General features: G+C 42.6%; 1 protein-coding gene across 2 annotated transcripts in view; it reads right to left on the reverse strand.

Annotated features, from left to right (window-relative positions):
• Positions 1–19,204, reverse strand: part of NXPH1 (neurexophilin 1) — a 504,679-nt gene that overhangs the window by 125,024 nt on the left and 360,451 nt on the right. The window lies entirely within an intron of this gene.

The following is a 19,204-nucleotide window of genomic DNA, read 5'->3' on the forward strand; positions in this document are numbered from 1 at the left end:
GTCATTGGGAACATATGGGAGAGGCAGAAATTGCCCATTTCTCAAGGAACCCCTAGCAACCTCAGGAGGAACCCTGGTTAAGAAACCCTGGGCCAGACACTGTATACAGCTGCCGGCAACCGCTACACAATGTTATATTTGCAGAGCTGCAGCGGAGTGGTATGAGTGTGCAGAGTATGCTCCTGCTCCCAGCCGACACAATACCAGGGGCGTGACTACAGGGTTTGCAGGGGTTGCAATTGCATCGGGCCTCATGCTCCAGGGGGCCTGTGTGGCTCCCCTGTACACCTGTATAGTAGGGGCAGCGGGGGCAGAATGTAGAGAAATCACTGTCCTTCTTTTTCCTCCTGTAGCTGCAGGAGGAAAAAGGAGGAGATTGTTTCCTCTGCATGCTGCCCCCGCCACTCCTCCTATCCAGTTCACTTGTGTTTTGCTGTCTCTGGGCCCCTGTGTGCTCCCCTGGCCCCCCCCCTCCCTCCACTGTGCTCCCGCCCCTCTCCTGCCGGCTGTTGCAGGGGATGTGTCATAATAGAGAACCAGGAAGGGGTCAGTAAATATGTAATTTTCCAGCTCCTTCCTTTTCTGAATGGACAGAGTCATAGTCAGTGACATTGTAAAAAAATTAAATATAATGATAAAAAATAATACAATTAAAATATCAAAAAATAAAAACAACTGGCACCAGTGGCTGAACTTCCAGGATTGCAAAGGTCACACTTGCGACCGGGCCCCGGCATTCCACCACCGTGGAGAGGCCCCAGGATGGCAGGAAGGGGGCCCACTGCAGAACTTGTGAAACAGTCCCGCTGTAGGGCTGTAATAAAGGACCCCGCAACAAGAGTAAAGGGCCCCAGGATCAGTGGGAAGAGCCCCAGGCTTGAAGGGTAGGGCCCCGGCCAGGGGTCCGTGAGGCCCTTCATGGTTTCTTGCACCGATGCCCTGAAGGTTCTAGTTACGCCTATGATAAGAGCGCTGTTAATGCGGCCATTGTTTCTTTATGGAAAGTGTAGGCATGATGAATATGATTAATTGATTATTATTATTTTTTAGCATTATTATTATTATCATCAGTATGATTACGACTTGAAAAAATTTAACGATTTAATTCAATTCATTGAAAAATAAATAAATAATGTCATTGTAAGTGAAATCACGCTTAGCTCTCATCATACGTCGACAGTCTACATTGCAGCGAGGTGCAGAGATTGTCAGTCATTTGTTACATTCTTACACATTTCATTCACAGTCAAGTCATTATTGCATTACATTGTCCGTGTGCATCAGCATGTCTTATTTTTATACACTCAACCTTAGTAATTATGCACCTAAATATTAAGGTGGAATCGACCACTGGTCCGCACCAGTGGGTTTCCAACTACCATGGGCACCTTTACATCTGCATGAATAATATTCTAGGTATGATGGTATTCAGAGTGAATAATTACCTCTAAGTCCTGAATATTCATCGTGAGAACTTAAATTGAGATACCCAAAATTTATGTTTGGAGCCTTGACGAGATATTTATTCATGGCTGCCAACGTCTGCGGATTCAGACGTTTAAATCTGTATGGCGCCCCTAGAGGAGAAATGTGTTATCACTTCCTCTCCTGAAAAGTGATAGGAAGTGAATGCAAATCTCACGAATGGTAGCAAAGACCACAAATAAAAATCTAAAGGAGGTTCTATCTCTTCCCCACTCTATGCAGAACTAGTTTTGGTTGTAGTTGGGTGTTTCTTTAGTGTTGTAGATACATTGTTGTTTTATTATTGTTGGAGCAGCTGTATCTTTGTGTTGAACCCAAGAACCCCCATTTTCCTAAATCAGTGTTACTAAACTCTCGTTTTTTTTTTTTTTAAATTAACCACTTCTGGACCGGAAGATTTTCCTCCTTAATGACCAGGCCATATTTTTTCGATTTGGCACTGCGTTACTTTAACGGACAATTGCGCGTTAATGCGACGCTGTACCCAAATAAAATTGGTGTCCTTTTTTCCCCTCAAACAGAGCTTTCCTTTGGTGGTATTTGATCACCTGTGCGATTTTTTTTTTTTTTTTTTTTTTTTTTAGCGCTATAAACAAAAATAGAGCAACAATTCTGAAAAAAACAATATTTTTCACTTCCTGCTATATAACATTCCCCCCCAAAAAATTTAAAAATCTAAATTTTTTAACATTTTAGGCCAATTTGTTTGCTGCTACATATTTTTGGTAAAAATAAGCGTATTTTGATTGGTTTGCGCAAAAGTTATCGCGTCTACAAACTACGGGAAATATTTATGTAATTTTTATTGTTTTTTTTTTTCCTAGTAATGGCGGCGATTTGCAATTTTTAGCGGGACAGCGACATTGCAGCGGACAGATTGGACCCCTAACTGACATTTTTGACACTTTTGGGGGGGACCAGTGACATTACTACAGTAATCAGTGCTAAAAATATGTATACTGTATTCGCGCTGCGATATGCAAACTAATCTGGGGGTGTCATTAACTTTGTATTGACACCCCCAGCGATTCGCATATGGCAGTGTGAGCTGCCAGCGAGTTGAGTGCAATGCGCAGGGTAAGATTCCCGCATCGCATATGTGTTTATTACCGGGACTTATGCATAGAATGCGTGAAGATAAACAACCTTCTGCCTTTACAACTAGTGTTGAGCGAACACGGACTGTATTATTCGTGTTCGTACCGAATAATTGGATTTTTTTTACCCGAACACGGACACGGACACTTTACTGTATGTTCGGGTAAAAATCCGTGTTCGGTCGTTTTATTTCCGGGTTTTGCATGCTTTGGCGCTCTTTTCATGGCGGGCTTTCAACAGCCAATCAACAATCGTTTAACTGGTGTGCCTTAAGCCATCCCAGCCATGCCTGCAAATGTCTTAGTAGCTGTGATTGGCCGTCTGAAGCATGTGACCAAGTCTTTATAAGTTCGAGGCAGCCGCCGCAGCAGCGTCATTCTGCTGCTTAGCTAAGGGACAGAGCACACATCAATGTGCTGGCTGCTGATTAGGGAAAGATAGGCAGGAAAAAACCATTTGTGTCCGGATAGAATTGAGGGACAGGTCGGAGTGTTTAGGCAGGGCGAGTTGTAGGCATTTTAGGGATAGAGTCTGCTGAATTATAGGGTCAGTGTCTTCTACAAACTACAATCGATATTGCTGTGTGGGGGGTGGGGTGAATCTGCACTCAATCCTGATCTACGATCTCTTCTCAATCCTGTTAGGGACAGAGTCTGCTGAATTTTAGGGAAACTGTGTTCTACAAACTACAATCGATATTGCTGTGTGGTGTGGGATTGGAGATAGGCAGGTGTCAGTGATCCACATCCATTTTTCTGTGTGTGAGCTGCAGTGAACACAATCTTTTTGGGCTGCAGTGAACACAATCTTTTTGGGCTGCAGTGAACACAATCTTTTTGGGCTGCAGTGAACACAATCTTTTTGGGCTGCAGTGAACACAATCTTTTTGGGGTGCAGTGAACAAAATCTTTTTGGGGTGCAGTGAACACAATCCTTTTTGGTGTGCAGTGAACACAATCTTTGTGGGGTGCAGTGAACAAAATCCTTTGTGGGGTGCAGTGAACACAATCTTTTTGGGGTGCAGTGAACAAAATCCTTTTTGGGGTGCAGTGAACAACATCCTTTTTGGGGTGCAGTGAACACAATCTTTTTGGGGTGCAGTGAACAAAATCATTTGTGGGGTGCAGTGAACACAATCTTTTTGGGGTGCAGTGAACAAAATCCTTTTTGGGGTGCAGTGAACAAAATCATTTTTGGGGTGCAGTGAACACAATCTTTGTGGGGTGCAGTGAACACAATCTTTTTGGGGTGGAGTGAACAACATCCTTTTTGGGGTGCAGTGAACAACATCCTTTTTGGGGTGCAGTGAACACAATCTTTTTGGGGTGCAGTGAACACAATCTTTGTGGGGTACAGTGAACAGAATCTTTGTGGGGTGCAGTGAACACAATCTTTGGGGGGTACAGTGAACACAATCTTTTTGGGGTGCAGTGAACACAATCTTTGTGGGGTGCAGTGAACAAAATCTTTTTGGGGTGCAGTGAACACAATCTTTGTGGGGTGCAGTGAACACAATCTTTGTGGGGTGCAGTGAACAAAATCCTTTGTGGGGTGCAGTGAACACAATCTTTTTGGGGTGCAGTGAACAAAATCCTTTTTGGGGTGCAGTGAACAACATCCTTTTTGGGGTGCAGTGAACACAATCTTTTTGGGGTGCAGTGAACAAAATCCTTTGTGGGGTGCAGTGAACACAATCTTTTTGGGGTGCAGTGAACACAATCTTTTTGGGGTGGAGTGAACAACATCCTTTTTGGGGTGCAGTGAACAAAATCCTTTTTGGGGTGCAGTGAACAAAATCATTTTTGGGGTGCAGTGAACACAATCTTTTTGGGGTGCAGTGAACACAATCTTTTTGGGGTGCAGTGAACACAATCTTTTTGGGGTGGAGTGAACAACATCCTTTTTGGGGTGCAGTGAACAACATCCTTTTTGGGGTGCAGTGAACACAATCTTTTTGGGGTGCAGTGAACACAATCTTTGTGGGGTACAGTGAACAGAATCTTTGTGGGGTGCAGTGAACACAATCTTTGGGGGGTACAGTGAACACAATCTTTTTGGGGTGCAGTGAACACAATCTTTGTGGGGTGCAGTGAACACAATCTTTTTGGGGTGGAGTGAACAAAATCATTTTTGGGGTGCAGTGAACAACATCCTTTTTGGGGTGCAGTGATCAAAATCCTTTTTGGGGTGCAGTGAACACAATCTTTTTGGGGTGCAGTGAACAAAATCCTTTGTGGGGTGCAGTGAACAGAATCTTTGTGGGGTGCAGTGAACACAATCTTTGGGGGGGTACAGTGAACACAATCTTTTTGGGGTGCAGTGAACACAATCTTTGTGGGGTACAGTGAACAGAATCTTTGTGGGGTGCAGTGAACACAATCTTTGGGGGGTACAGTGAACACAATCTTTTTGGGGTGCAGTGAACACAATCTTTGGGGGGTACAGTGAACACAATCTTTTTGGGGTGCAGTGAACACAATCTTTGTGGGGTGCAGTGAACACAATCTTTGGGGGGGTACAGTGAACACAATCTTTTTGGGGTGCAGTGAACAACATCCTTTTAGGGTGCAGTGAACACAATCTTTGTGGGGTGCAGTGAACAACATCCTTTTAGGGTGCAGTGAACACAATCTTTGTGGGGTACAGTGAACAGAATCTTTGTGGGGTGCAGTGAACACAATCTTTGGGGGGTACAGTGAACACAATCTTTGTGAGGTGCAGTGAACACAATCTTTGTGGGGTGCAGTGAACACAATCATTGTGGGGTGCAGTGAACTCAATCTTTGTGGGGTACAGTGAACACAATCTCATACTTCTGAAGATTTGAGGGTGCTGCCTGTTCCATACTCCCCCTACTCCTCATCTAGCCTTTTAGGGGTACAAACAATAGTAATTGGGGCCTAGTGTGGTTGTGTACGTGTGATATACATACACTTTTTTTGGATCATATTTTCTATTCCGCTATTTAATCAAAAACCTTTGGGGATCAGTTAAATTGGGGGATAGTCTGTGTTGGTACGTGTGAGAGAGATCCACCTTTCCAAGTTGTTGGGGTTCATCTCATACTTCTGAAGGTTTGAGGGTGCTGCCTGTTCCATACTCCCCCTACTCCTAGCCTTTTAGGGGTACAAACAATAGTAATTGGGGCCTAGTGTGGTTGTGTACGTGTGATATACATACACTTTTTTTGGATCATATTTTCTATTCCGCTATTTAATCAAAAACCTTTGGGGATCAGTTAAATTGGGGGATAGTCTGTGTTGGTACGTGTGAGAGAGATCCACCTTTCCAAGTTGTTGGGGTTCATCTCATACTTCTGAAGGTTTGAGGGTGCTGCCTGTTCCATACTCCCCCTACTCCTAGCCTTTTAGGGGTACAAACAATAGTAATTGGGGCCTAGTGTGGTTGTGTACGTGTGATATACATACACTTTTTTTGGATCATATTTTCTATTCCGCTATTTAATCAAAAAACTTTGGGGATCAGTTAAATTGGGGGATAGTCTGTGTTGGTACGTGTGAGAGAGATCCACCTTTCCAAGTTGTTGGGGTTCATCTCATACTTCTGAAGGTTTGAGGGTGCTGCCTGTTCCATACCCCCCCTACTCCTCATCTAGCCTTTTAGGGGTACAAACAATAGTAATTGGGGCCTAGTGTGGTTGTGTACGTGTGATATACATACACTTTTTTTGGATCATATTTTCTATTCCGCTATTTAATCAAAAACCTTTGGGGATCAGTTAAATTGGGGGATAGTCTGTGTTGGTACGTGTGAGAGAGATCCACCTTTCCAAGTTGTTGGGGTTCATCTCATACTTCTGAAGGTTTGAGGGTGCTGCCTGTTCCATACTCCCCCTACTCCTAGCCTTTTAGGGGTACAAACAATAGTAATTGGGGCCTAGTGTGGTTGTGTACGTGTGATATACATACACTTTTTTTGGATCATATTTTCTATTCCGCTATTTAATCAAAAACCTTTGGGGATCAGTTAAATTGGGGGATAGTCTGTGTTGGTACGTGTGAGAGAGATCCACCTTTCCAAGTTGTTGGGGTTCATCTCATACTTCTGAAGGTTTGAGGGTGCTGCCTGTTCCATACTCCCCCTACTCCTCATCTAGCCTTTTAGGGGTACAAACAATAGTAATTGGGGCCCAGTGTGGTTGTGTACGTGTGATATACATACACTTTTTTTGGATCATATTTTCTATTCCGCTATTTAATCAAAAACCTTTGGGGATCAGTTAAATTGGGGGATAGTCTGTGTTGGTACGTGTGAGAGAGATCCACCTTTCCAAGTTGTTGGGGTTCATCTCATACTTCTGAAGGTTTGAGGGTGCTGCCTGTTCCATACTCCCCCTACTCCTAGCCGTTTAGGGGTACAAACAATAGTAATTGGGGCCTAGTGTGGTTGTGTACGTGTGATATACATACACTTTTTTTGGATCATATTTTCTATTCCGCTATTTGATCAAAAACCTTTGGGGATCAGTTAAATTGGGGGATAGTCTGTGTTGGTACGTGTGAGAGAGATCCACCTTTCCAAGTTGTTGGGGTTCATCTCATACTTCTGAAGGTTTGAGGGTGCTGCCTGTTCCATACCCCCCCTACTCCTCATCTAGCCTTTTAGGGGTACAAACAATAGTAATTGGGGCCTAGTGTGGTTGTGTACGTGTGATATACATACACTTTTTTTGGATCATATTTTCTATTCCGCTATTTAATCAAAAACCTTTGGGGATCAGTTAAATTGGGGGATAGTCTGTGTTGGTACGTGTGAGAGAGATCCACCTTTCCAAGTTGTTGGGGTTCATCTCATACTTCTGAAGGTTTGAGGGTGCTGCCTGTTCCATACCCCCCCTACTCCTCATCTAGCCTTTTAGGGGTACAAACAATAGTAATTGGGGCCTAGTGTGGTTGTGTACGTGTGATATACATACACTTTTTTTGGATCATATTTTCTATTCCGCTATTTAATCAAAAACCTTTGGGGATCAGTTAAATTGGGGGATAGTCTGTGTTGGTACGTGTGAGAGAGATCCACCTTTCCAAGTTGTTGGGGTTCATCTCATACTTCTGAAGGTTTGAGGGTGCTGCCTGTTCCATACTCCCCCTACTCCTAGCCTTTTAGGGGTACAAACAATAGTAATTGGGGCCTAGTGTGGTTGTGTACGTGTGATATACATACACTTTTTTTGGATCATATTTTCTATTCCGCTATTTAATCAAAAACCTTTGGGGATCAGTTAAATTGGGGGATAGTCTGTGTTGGTACGTGTGAGAGAGATCCACCTTTCCAAGTTGTTGGGGTTCATCTCATACTTCTGAAGGTTTGAGGGTGCTGCCTGTTCCATACTCCCCCTACTCCTCATCTAGCCTTTTAGGGGTACAAACAATAGTAATTGGGGCCCAGTGTGGTTGTGTACGTGTGATATACATACACTTTTTTTGGATCATATTTTCTATTCCGCTATTTAATCAAAAACCTTTGGGGATCAGTTAAATTGGGGGATAGTCTGTGTTGGTACGTGTGAGAGAGATCCACCTTTCCAAGTTGTTGGGGTTCATCTCATACTTCTGAAGGTTTGAGGGTGCTGCCTGTTCCATACTCCCCCTACTCCTAGCCTTTTAGGGGTACAAACAATAGTAATTGGGGCCTAGTGTGGTTGTGTACGTGTGATATACATACACTTTTTTTGGATCATATTTTCTATTCCGCTATTTAATCAAAAACCTTTGGGGATCAGTTAAATTGGGGGATAGTCTGTGTTGGTACGTGTGAGAGAGATCCACCTTTCCAAGTTGTTGGGGTTCATCTCATACTTCTGAAGGTCTGAGGGTGCTGCCTGTTCCATACTCCCCCTACTCCTAGCCTTTTAGGGGTACAAACAATAGTAATTGGGGCCTAGTGTGGTTGTGTACGTGTGATATACATACACTTTTTTTGGATCATATTTTCTATTCCGCTATTTAATCAAAAACCTTTGGGGATCAGTTAAATTGGGGGATAGTCTGTGTTGGTACGTGTGAGAGAGATCCACCTTTCCAAGTTGTTGGGGTTCATCTCATACTTCTGAAGGTTTGAGGGTGCTGCCTGTTCCATACTCCCCCTACTCCTCATCTAGCCTTTTAGGGGTACAAACAATAGTAATTGGGGCCCAGTGTGGTTGTGTACGTGTGATATACATACACTTTTTTTGGATCATATTTTCTATTCCGCTATTTAATCAAAAACCTTTGGGGATCAGTTAAATTGGGGGATAGTCTGTGTTGGTACGTGTGAGAGAGATCCACCTTTCCAAGTTGTTGGGGTTCATCTCATACTTCTGAAGGTTTGAGGGTGCTGCCTGTTCCATACTCCCCCTACTCCTAGCCTTTTAGGGGTACAAACAATAGTAATTGGGGCCTAGTGTGGTTGTGTACGTGTGATATACATACCCTTTTTTTGGATCATATTTTCTATTCCGCTATTTAATCAAAAACCTTTGGGGATCAGTTAAATTGGGGGATAGTCTGTGTTGGTACGTGTGAGAGAGATCCACCTTTCCAAGTTGTTGGGGTTCATCTCATACTTCTGAAGGTTTGAGGGTGCTGCCTGTTCCATACTCCCCCTACTCCTAGCCTTTTAGGGGTACAAACAATAGTAATTGGGGCCTAGTGTGGTTGTGTACGTGTGATATACATACACTTTTTTTGGATCATATTTTCTATTCCGCTATTTAATCAAAAACCTTTGGGGATCAGTTAAATTGGGGGATAGTCTGTGTTGGTACGTGTGAGAGAGATCCACCTTTCCAAGTTGTTGGGGTTCATCTCATACTTCTGAAGGTTTGAGGGTGCTGCCTGTTCCATACCCCCCCTACTCCTCATCTAGCCCTTTAGGGGTACAAACAATAGTAATTGGGGCCTAGTGTGGTTGTGTACGTGTGATATACATACACTTTTTTTGGATCATATTTTCTATTCCGCTATTTAATCAAAAACCTTTGGGGATCAGTTAAATTGGGGGATAGTCTGTGTTGGTACGTGTGAGAGAGATCCACCTTTCCAAGTTGTTGGGGTTCATCTCATACTTCTGAAGGTTTGAGGGTGCTGCCTGTTCCATACCCCCCCTACTCCTCATCTAGCCTTTTAGGGGTACAAACAATAGTAATTGGGGCCTAGTGTGGTTGTGTACGTGTGATATACATACACTTTTTTTGGATCATATTTTCTATTCCGCTATTTAATCAAAAACCTTTGGGGATCAGTTAAATTGGGGGATAGTCTGTGTTGGTACGTGTGAGAGAGATCCACCTTTCCAAGTTGTTGGGGTTCATCTCATACTTCTGAAGGTTTGAGGGTGCTGCCTGTTCCATACTCCCCCTACTCCTAGCCTTTTAGGGGTACAAACAATAGTAATAGGGGCCTAGTGTGGTTGTGTACGTGTGATATACATACACTTTTTTTGGATCATATTTTCTATTCCGCTATTTAATCAAAAACCTTTGGGGATCAGTTAAATTGGGGGATAGTCTGTGTTGGTACGTGTGAGAGAGATCCACCTTTCCAAGTTGTTGGGGTTCATCTCATACTTCTGAAGGTTTGAGGGTGCTGCCTGTTCCATACTCCCCCTACTCCTCATCTAGCCTTTTAGGGGTACAAACAATAGTAATTGGGGCCCAGTGTGGTTGTGTACGTGTGATATACATACACTTTTTTTGGATCATATTTTCTATTCCGCTATTTAATCAAAAACCTTTGGGGATCAGTTAAATTGGGGGATAGTCTGTGTTGGTACGTGTGAGAGAGATCCACCTTTCCAAGTTGTTGGGGTTCATCTCATACTTCTGAAGGTTTGAGGGTGCTGCCTGTTCCATACTCCCCCTACTCCTAGCCTTTTAGGGGTACAAACAATAGTAATTGGGGCCTAGTGTGGTTGTGTACGTGTGATATACATACACTTTTTTTGGATCATATTTTCTATTCCGCTATTTAATCAAAAACCTTTGGGGATCAGTTAAATTGGGGGATAGTCTGTGTTGGTACGTGTGAGAGAGATCCACCTTTCCAAGTTGTTGGGGTTCATCTCATACTTCTGAAGGTCTGAGGGTGCTACCTGTTCCATACTCCCCCTACTCCTAGCCTTTTAGGGGTACAAACAATAGTAATTGGGGCCTAGTGTGGTTGTGTACGTGTGATATACATACACTTTTTTTGGATCATATTTTCTATTCCGCTATTTAATCAAAAACCTTTGGGGATCAGTTAAATTGGGGGATAGTCTGTGTTGGTACGTGTGAGAGAGATCCACCTTTCCAAGTTGTTGGGGTTCATCTCATACTTCTGAAGGTTTGAGGGTGCTGCCTGTTCCATACTCCCCCTACTCCTAGCCTTTTAGGGGTACAAACAATAGTAATTGGGGCCTAGTGTGGTTGTGTACGTGTGATATACATACACTTTTTTTGGATCATATTTTCTATTCCGCTATTTAATCAAAAACCTTTGGGGATCAGTTAAATTGGGGGATAGTCTGTGTTGGTACGTGTGAGAGAGATCCACCTTTCCAAGTTGTTGGGGTTCATCTCATACTTCTGAAGGTTTGAGGGTGCTGCCTGTTCCATACTCCCCCTACTCCTCATCTAGCCTTTTAGGGGTACAAACAATAGTAATTGGGGCCCAGTGTGGTTGTGTACGTGTGATATACATACACTTTTTTTGGATCATATTTTCTATTCCGCTATTTAATCAAAAACCTTTGGGGATCAGTTAAATTGGGGGATAGTCTGTGTTGGTACGTGTGAGAGAGATCCACCTTTCCAAGTTGTTGGGGTTCATCTCATACTTCTGAAGGTTTGAGGGTGCTGCCTGTTCCATACCCCCCCTACTCCTCATCTAGCCTTTTAGGGGTACAAACAATAGTAATTGGGGCCTAGTGTGGTTGTGTACGTGTGATATACATACACTTTTTTTGGATCATATTTTCTATTCCGCTATTTAATCAAAAACCTTTGGGGATCAGTTAAATTGGGGGATAGTCTGTGTTGGTACGTGTGAGAGAGATCCACCTTTCCAAGTTGTTGGGGTTCATCTCATACTTCTGAAGGTTTGAGGGTGCTGCCTGTTCCATACTCCCCCTACTCCTAGCCTTTTAGGGGTACAAACAATAGTAATTGGGGCCTAGTGTGGTTGTGTACGTGTGATATACATACACTTTTTTTGGATCATATTTTCTATTCCGCTATTTAATCAAAAACCTTTGGGGATCAGTTAAATTGGGGGATAGTCTGTGTTGGTACGTGTGAGAGAGATCCACCTTTCCAAGTTGTTGGGGTTCATCTCATACTTCTGAAGGTTTGAGGGTGCTGCCTGTTCCATACTCCCCCTACTCCTCATCTAGCCTTTTAGGGGTACAAACAATAGTAATTGGGGCCCAGTGTGGTTGTGTACGTGTGATATACATACACTTTTTTTGGATCATATTTTCTATTCCGCTATTTAATCAAAAACCTTTGGGGATCAGTTAAATTGGGGGATAGTCTGTGTTGGTACGTGTGAGAGAGATCCACCTTTCCAAGTTGTTGGGGTTCATCTCATACTTCTGAAGGTTTGAGGGTGCTGCCTGTTCCATACTCCCCCTACTCCTAGCCTTTTAGGGGTACAAACAATAGTAATTGGGGCCTAGTGTGGTTGTGTACGTGTGATATACATACACTTTTTTTGGATCATATTTTCTATTCCGCTATTTAATCAAAAACCTTTGGGGATCAGTTAAATTGGGGGATAGTCTGTGTTGGTACGTGTGAGAGAGATCCACCTTTCCAAGTTGTTGGGGTTCATCTCATACTTCTGAAGGTTTGAGGGTGCTGCCTGTTCCATACTCCCCCTACTCCTAGCCTTTTAGGGGTACAAACAATAGTAATTGGGGCCTAGTGTGGTTGTGTACGTGTGATATACATACACTTTTTTTGGATCATATTTTCTATTCCGCTATTTAATCAAAAACCTTTGGGGATCAGTTAAATTGGGGGATAGTCTGTGTTGGTACGTGTGAGAGAGATCCACCTTTCCAAGTTGTTGGGGTTCATCTCATACTTCTGAAGGTTTGAGGGTGCTGCCTGTTCCATACTCCCCCTACTCCTAGCCTTTTAGGGGTACAAACAATAGTAATTGGGGCCTAGTGTGGTTGTGTACGTGTGATATACATACACTTTTTTTGGATCATATTTTCTATTCCGCTATTTAATCAAAAACCTTTGGGGATCAGTTAAATTGGGGGATAGTCTGTGCTGGTACGTGTGAGAGAGATCCACCTTTCCAAGTTGTTGGGGTTCATCTCATACTTCTGAAGGTTTGAGGGTGCTGCCTGTTCCATACTCCCCCTACTCCTAGCCTTTTAGGGGTACAAACAATAGTAATTGGGGCCTAGTGTGGTTGTGTACGTGTGATATACATACACTTTTTTTGGATCATATTTTCTATTCCGCTATTTAATCAAAAACCTTTGGGGATCAGTTAAATTGGGGGATAGTCTGTGTTGGTACGTGTGAGAGAGATCCACCTTTCCAAGTTGTTGGGGTTCATCTCATACTTCTGAAGGTTTGAGGGTGCTGCCTGTTCCATACTCCCCCTACTCCTCATCTAGCCTTTTAGGGGTACAAACAATAGTAATTGGGGCCCAGTGTGGTTGTGTACGTGTGATATACATACACTTTTTTTGGATCATATTTTCTATTCCGCTATTTAATTTAACTGGGCCTCCATGCGAGACCTGTGTGCCTTGTTGCGCTGTTTTGAGTACTCCACCAACATGGCCAGTGGCAATGACGCCGTTCTCAGCTTAACTATCCCACTTCTATGCCTCCTTGAAAAAACAATTCGGGCGATGATGGAAGAGGATGTGGCACAGGATGAGGAGGAGGAGGAGGATGAAGAGGTAACATTTCCAAGGCTTTCAGGGCAGTCATTCGCAAGGGGCTCCGAGGGTGGGTTCCTGCACACGCAAACGCCAGGGACGCAATTGTCCAGCAGGGGCACAGTTCTGGAGGATGAGGAGGATGAGGAGGAGGAGGAGCTGGAGGAGGAGATGGAACCATGTTCACAGCAGGGTGGCACCCAGGCCAGCTCATGGCCATCACTGGTGCGTGGCTGGGGGGATACAGAGGACACGGACGATACACCTCCCACAGAGGACAGCCTTTCGTTGCCTCTGGGCAGCCTGGCACACATGAGCGATTACATGCTGCAGTGTCTCCACAACGACCGCCGAGTTGCCCACATTCTAACTTGTGCTGATTACTGGGTGGCCACGCTGCTGGATCCCCGTTACAAGGACAACGTACCGTCCTTAATTCACTCACTGGAGCGCGATCGCAAGATGCGCGAGTACAAGCGCACGCTGGTAGACACCATGCTGCTGGCATTCCCATCTGACAGCGGGGCCACAGTGGAAGCACAAGGCAGAGGAGGAGGAGGAGGAGGTCGCCAACGCAACCAGGGCACCGCCAGCACCTCAGAAGGCAGGGTTAGCATGGCCGAAATGTGGAAAAGCTTTGTCAGCACGCCACAACAAACAGCAGCACCAGCAGCTCAGATGGAACGTCTTAGCAGGAGGCAGCATTTTACCAACATGGTGGAGCAGTATGTGTGCACACGCCTACATGTAGTGAATGACGGGTCTGCCATTGGGCACATGGCCTGAGCTTGCCCTTTACGCCTTGGAGGTGCTGGCGTGCCCTGCAGCCAGTGTATTATCTGAACGGGTATTTAGCACGGCTGGGGGCGTTATAACAGACAAGCGCAGAGACAATGTGGACAAGCTCACGTTCATTAAAATGAACCAGGCATGGATCCCACGGGACTTTTCCGTACCTTATGCAGAATAGCAATGGATACCGACCTTACCCACCCATTGTTCCATTTTTGCTCTTTCTCACTCTTTTGGGGTGTACCCTCATTTAAAATTTTTGAAAAGAAGCAGTGTTGGCTACCTCGTCCTCCTCCTCAGGGCCAGATTAATGTAGGGGCTATTGGAGCTGCAGCTCCAGGCCCCTACCTTTTATATAGGCCCCGGGTTGGCCATATTCACTGTTACCGCTCTTCTGTCACTTGTAAACACAGAAGTCTGGCTTCTATGCTCGCTTCCCCAGGCAGCACCCTCAGAACCTCCCCACACAGCGTGAAGGCCGGACAAGGAGGGACAGTTGGCGATGCATGGATGTGTTTATGGGCTTCAGAGACAGCATCCCATGTTGAATTAGGCATGCATGGCTGCACCCTTCCTCCTCTGGGTGCATGGCAAGGCACGGCCCTTAAGGCCCTTCAAAATCCTCAGCACCAAGCCCATGATGCTGTTAATCCGGCCCTGGTCCTCCTCCACCGCCGCTTCCACCTACACCGCCCATAGGTGTGCGCAGCCTATTGCATTAAGGTGTGCACCCCAAAGTTGAAATACACATGCATGTGTTTGCCAGCAGGGAGAGTAATGTATCGGGGCCATGTACCTGTAGGCAAGGAGAAATAGAGCAGAGCAGGTCCCAGGGAGATCTTTCCCATCTCCTCACTGGCAATGCTATGTGCCCTAGGTGATTAGGGTGTGCCCAGGCACACCCAGCACACCCTGTGCGCACGCCTATGTCACCGCCACATCCACCACCACCTCAACCTCCCTCCTACTCCATATGGGCCTCGTCCTTCAGAGATGAAGAAGAACATTGTTTTATTTTTCTGTTTTTTTTTGTTGTTTTAAGTTATTTCCCTATCCACATTTGTTTGCAGAGCACTTGCCATGCTCTTAATTACGTTTTGCTGCCATTTGCAGCACTCTAGCCCTTTCCTTTGGTGTTTTAGAGCCATTTTAGTGCCTTAAAGTTCGGGTCCCCATTGACTTCAATGGGGTTCGGTGTCCGGGAAAAGTTCGGTAAAAGTCCGGGACACGGACCCGGACTTTTTTTTAAAGTTCGGCCGAACCCGTCGAACACGGACATCTAGGTGTCCGCTCAACCCTATTTACAACCACTTTAGACCCACAAAGAAAAATGATACATATTGCAGCTTATTAATCCTTAGATATGGTGGCTGCTTTAGTTTCTTTTTTGGGTAGGCTTCTATTTCTTTATTTCGCTTGGTGATGTGGCCAGTAACACACTTTCTGTCTTATGTGCCTCCACTCTGGATGATGTAGCAATGGAGACACCTTTAGACAGCATTGTCAGTCTAGGGGGAGCAGAGTGTTAGATGAGCTAGCAGATTTAGACGCACTAACAAATTGAAGCCGGGCTCCAAATAATACTTTTAAAGCAGCAACAGTTTTTTTTTTTTTTTTTCCTTTTGGGATAAAGATTTTACATAAATCAATAAAAGCTGATCATTAAAAGCGCCACTGTCTTACATTGGTGCGTTTTGTGTCCAAAACCTCTAGCTGCCACTTTTGCTAGACGTTAAAAAATAAAGAAAGTCGGAAAATAAAATTGGGTAAACTTTGGTGTGGTTTTTTTTTTTTTTAAATTCATGAAAGAGGTTTTTTTTAAAAAAAAAAAATAGCGTTTGAAAATTTGCGTAAATGGAAATTTGCGTAAATTTGAGTAAATATCGTGTGACATTAAAAAAATTGCAGTGACCGCCATTTTATTCCCCAGGGTCTCTGCTAAAAAAAAAAAAATATATATATATATATATATATATATATATATATATATATATATATATATATATATATAAAATGTTTGGGGGTTCTGATTAATTTTCTAGAAAAAAAATATGATTTTTACATGTAGGAGAGGAATGTCAGAATTGGCCCCTTATGGAATTGGTTAATATTACCAACGCTGATATCAAATGTACCTGATCAATTTATATTTTATTAAATTTTTTTCTGCCTTACCTAAGCAGCCAGCTCCAGTCTGCTCTATGATAAGGCTGATCCGGCAGCAGCTCTCATGTCAGCCTTTGTTAAACACTTGCTATAGCCCTTTTTTTTTTATTTTTCTTTACTTCCTTTTTAATAAAATGTTATTTGGACATTCTTTGCATTTAGATGTATCGTGCGCTGTTGTAAATCTCAATCTCTTGTAAGAGAAAGAAAAACATAATAATCTTCAACGTGGCGGATTTGTGCAGCCGATGAATACAATGCAGCTCCCTATTCTGAGTTTATCATAATGATCCCAGTTACCACTGAGCCATTCATTCTGACAAAAGCGACAAGAGACTCTTGTCTCAAGCCCCGTACACACGTACCGATGGTCGGCTTACAAATGTTCCTCTTTTCTCCCCGGGATGTCGGTGTCTGCTGAAAAGTGCAAAGACAGCACAAGGACAGCACAAGAATTTTGTCCGCCGACTGCAGAAGTGATGTCATGTAATGGTTAACTTTCCCTGTGTTTTCTATTTTCTGAGCATGCCCAGTCTTGCAAATCTGCGGTCTGTCGGCCGAATTGTGTACTGACAGGCGAACAATCGTCCGTTCTGGTGTCGGCATACAAATATTTTCATGTTTGCACGAAAGACTTTTGTCCGCGGATTGTGCGCAGACATCTGTCGGAGGCACCATACTAACACGCGTACAATCGGCAGATCCTTCGTCCACCGACGTTTGTATGCCGACGATCGGTACGTGTGTACGGGCCTTCAGTGCTGAGTGTCCTTTGGTACAAAATGTAACGCAGCGGGACACATACATCTGAAACCTTTGACTAAAAATCACAATAAATACACAGAGTAAATCTATACATTTATTTCTAAAGGAGAGTCTATGTCTTCCAACATATATCTGAGAAAGAAAGAAAGAAAGAAAGAAAGAAAGAAAGAAAGAAAGAAAGAAAGAAAGAAAGAAAGAAAGAAAGAAAGAAAGAAAGAAAGAAAGAAAGAAAGAAAGAAAGAAAGAAAGAAAGAAAGAAAGAAAATGGAGGATGGATGGAAATAAAGAAAGAAAGAAAGAAAGAAAGTGAATGGAGGGTGAAAGGAAAGGAAAAAATAAGGAAAGAAAGAAAGAAAGAAAGAAAGAAAGAAAGAAAGAAAGAAAGAAAGAAAGAAAGAAAGCAAATGGAGGATGGATGGAAAGAAAGAAAGAAAGAAAGGGAATGGAGGATGGAAGGAAGGAAAAAATAAGGAAAGAAAGAAAGAAAGAGAGAAAGAAAGAAAGAAAGAAAGAAGAAAGAAAGAAAGAAAGAAAGAAAGAAAAGAAAGAAAGAAAGAAAGAAAGAAAGAAAGAAAGAAAGAAAGAAATTGGAGGGTGGAAGGATGGAAAAAAGAAAGAAAGAAAGAAAGAAAGAAAGAAAGAAAGAAAAGAAAGAAAGAAAGAAAGAAAGAAAGAAAGAAAGAAAGAAAGAAAGAAGGAAGGAAGACATGAAAGAAGGAGGGAAGAAAGTAAGAAAGTGATAGGAAGGAATGGTGTATGTCTTCCAACATATATCTGCTTTTTAAAAGAGAAAGAAAGAAAGAAAGTAAATGGAGGATGGAAGGAAGAAAAGAAAGAAAGAAAGAAAGAAAGAAAGAAAGAAAGAAAGAAAGAAAGAAAGAAAGAAAGAAAGAAAGAAAGAAAGAAAGAAAGAAAGAAAGAAAGGAAGAAAGAAAGAAAGAAAGAAAGAAAGAAAGAAAGAAAGAAAGAAAGAAAGAAAGAAAGAAAGAAAGAAAGAAAGAAAGAAAGAAAGAAATTGGAGGGTGGAAGGAAGGAAAAAAGAAAGAAAGAAAGAAAGAAAGAAAGAAAGAAAGAAAGAAAGAAAGAAAGAAAGAAAGAAAGAAAGAAAGAAAGAAAGAAAGAAAGAAAGAAAGAAAGAAAGAAAGAAAGAAAGAAAGAAAGAAAGAAAGAAATTGGAGGGTGGAAGGAAGGAAACAAGAAAGAAAGAAAGAAAGAAAGAAAGAAAGAAAGAAAGAAAGAAAGAAAGAAAGAAAGAAAGAAAGAAAGAAATTGGAGGGTGGAAGGAAGGAAAAAAGAAAGAAAGAAAGAAGGAAAGAAAGAAAGAAATTGGAGGGTGGAAGGAAGGAAACAAGAACGAAAGAAGCCATGAAAGAAGGAGGGAAGAAAGTAATCAGGGGGGGGGGGTGGAAGGAAGGAATTAAGGAAGGAAGGAAAGAAGGAAAAGGGAAGACATGGAAGAAGGAGGGAAGAAAGTAAGAAAGTGATAGGAAGGAATTGTGTATTTCTTCCAACATATATCTGTATATAAAAAAGTAAATGGAGGATGGAAGGAAGAAAAGAAAAGAAAGAAAGAAAGAAGAAAGAAAGAAAGAAAGAAAGAAAGAAAGAAAGAAAGAAAGAAAGAAAGAAAGAAAGAAAGAAAGAAAGAAAGAAAGAAAGAAAGAAAGAAAGAAAGAAAAGAAAGAAAGAAAGAAAGAAAGAAAGAAAGAAAGAAAGAAAGAAAGAAAGAAAGAAAGAAAGAAAGAAAGAAAGAAAGAAAGAAAGAAAGAAAGAAAGAAAGAAAGAAAGAAAGAAAGAAAGAAAGAAAGAAAGAAAGAAATGGGGAAGACATGGAAGAATGAAGCAAGAAAGTAAGAAAGTGATAGGAAGGAATGGAAGAAAGAAAGTGAGCTGTATAATTTCAGTTGGTCAAACAAGATTGATTTTTCAAGGTGACTGAGTAAAAACCACTGCATTGAAAGTGATAAAGGTGTGCAATTAAATTGTGTAATTTGGGTAAAAGCCCAAA

The sequence above is a fragment of the Pelophylax lessonae genome (assembly GCF_965119305.1).
Source record: "Pelophylax lessonae genome assembly, chromosome: 5".
In the NCBI taxonomy this organism is placed as follows: Eukaryota; Metazoa; Chordata; class Amphibia; order Anura; family Ranidae; genus Pelophylax; species Pelophylax lessonae.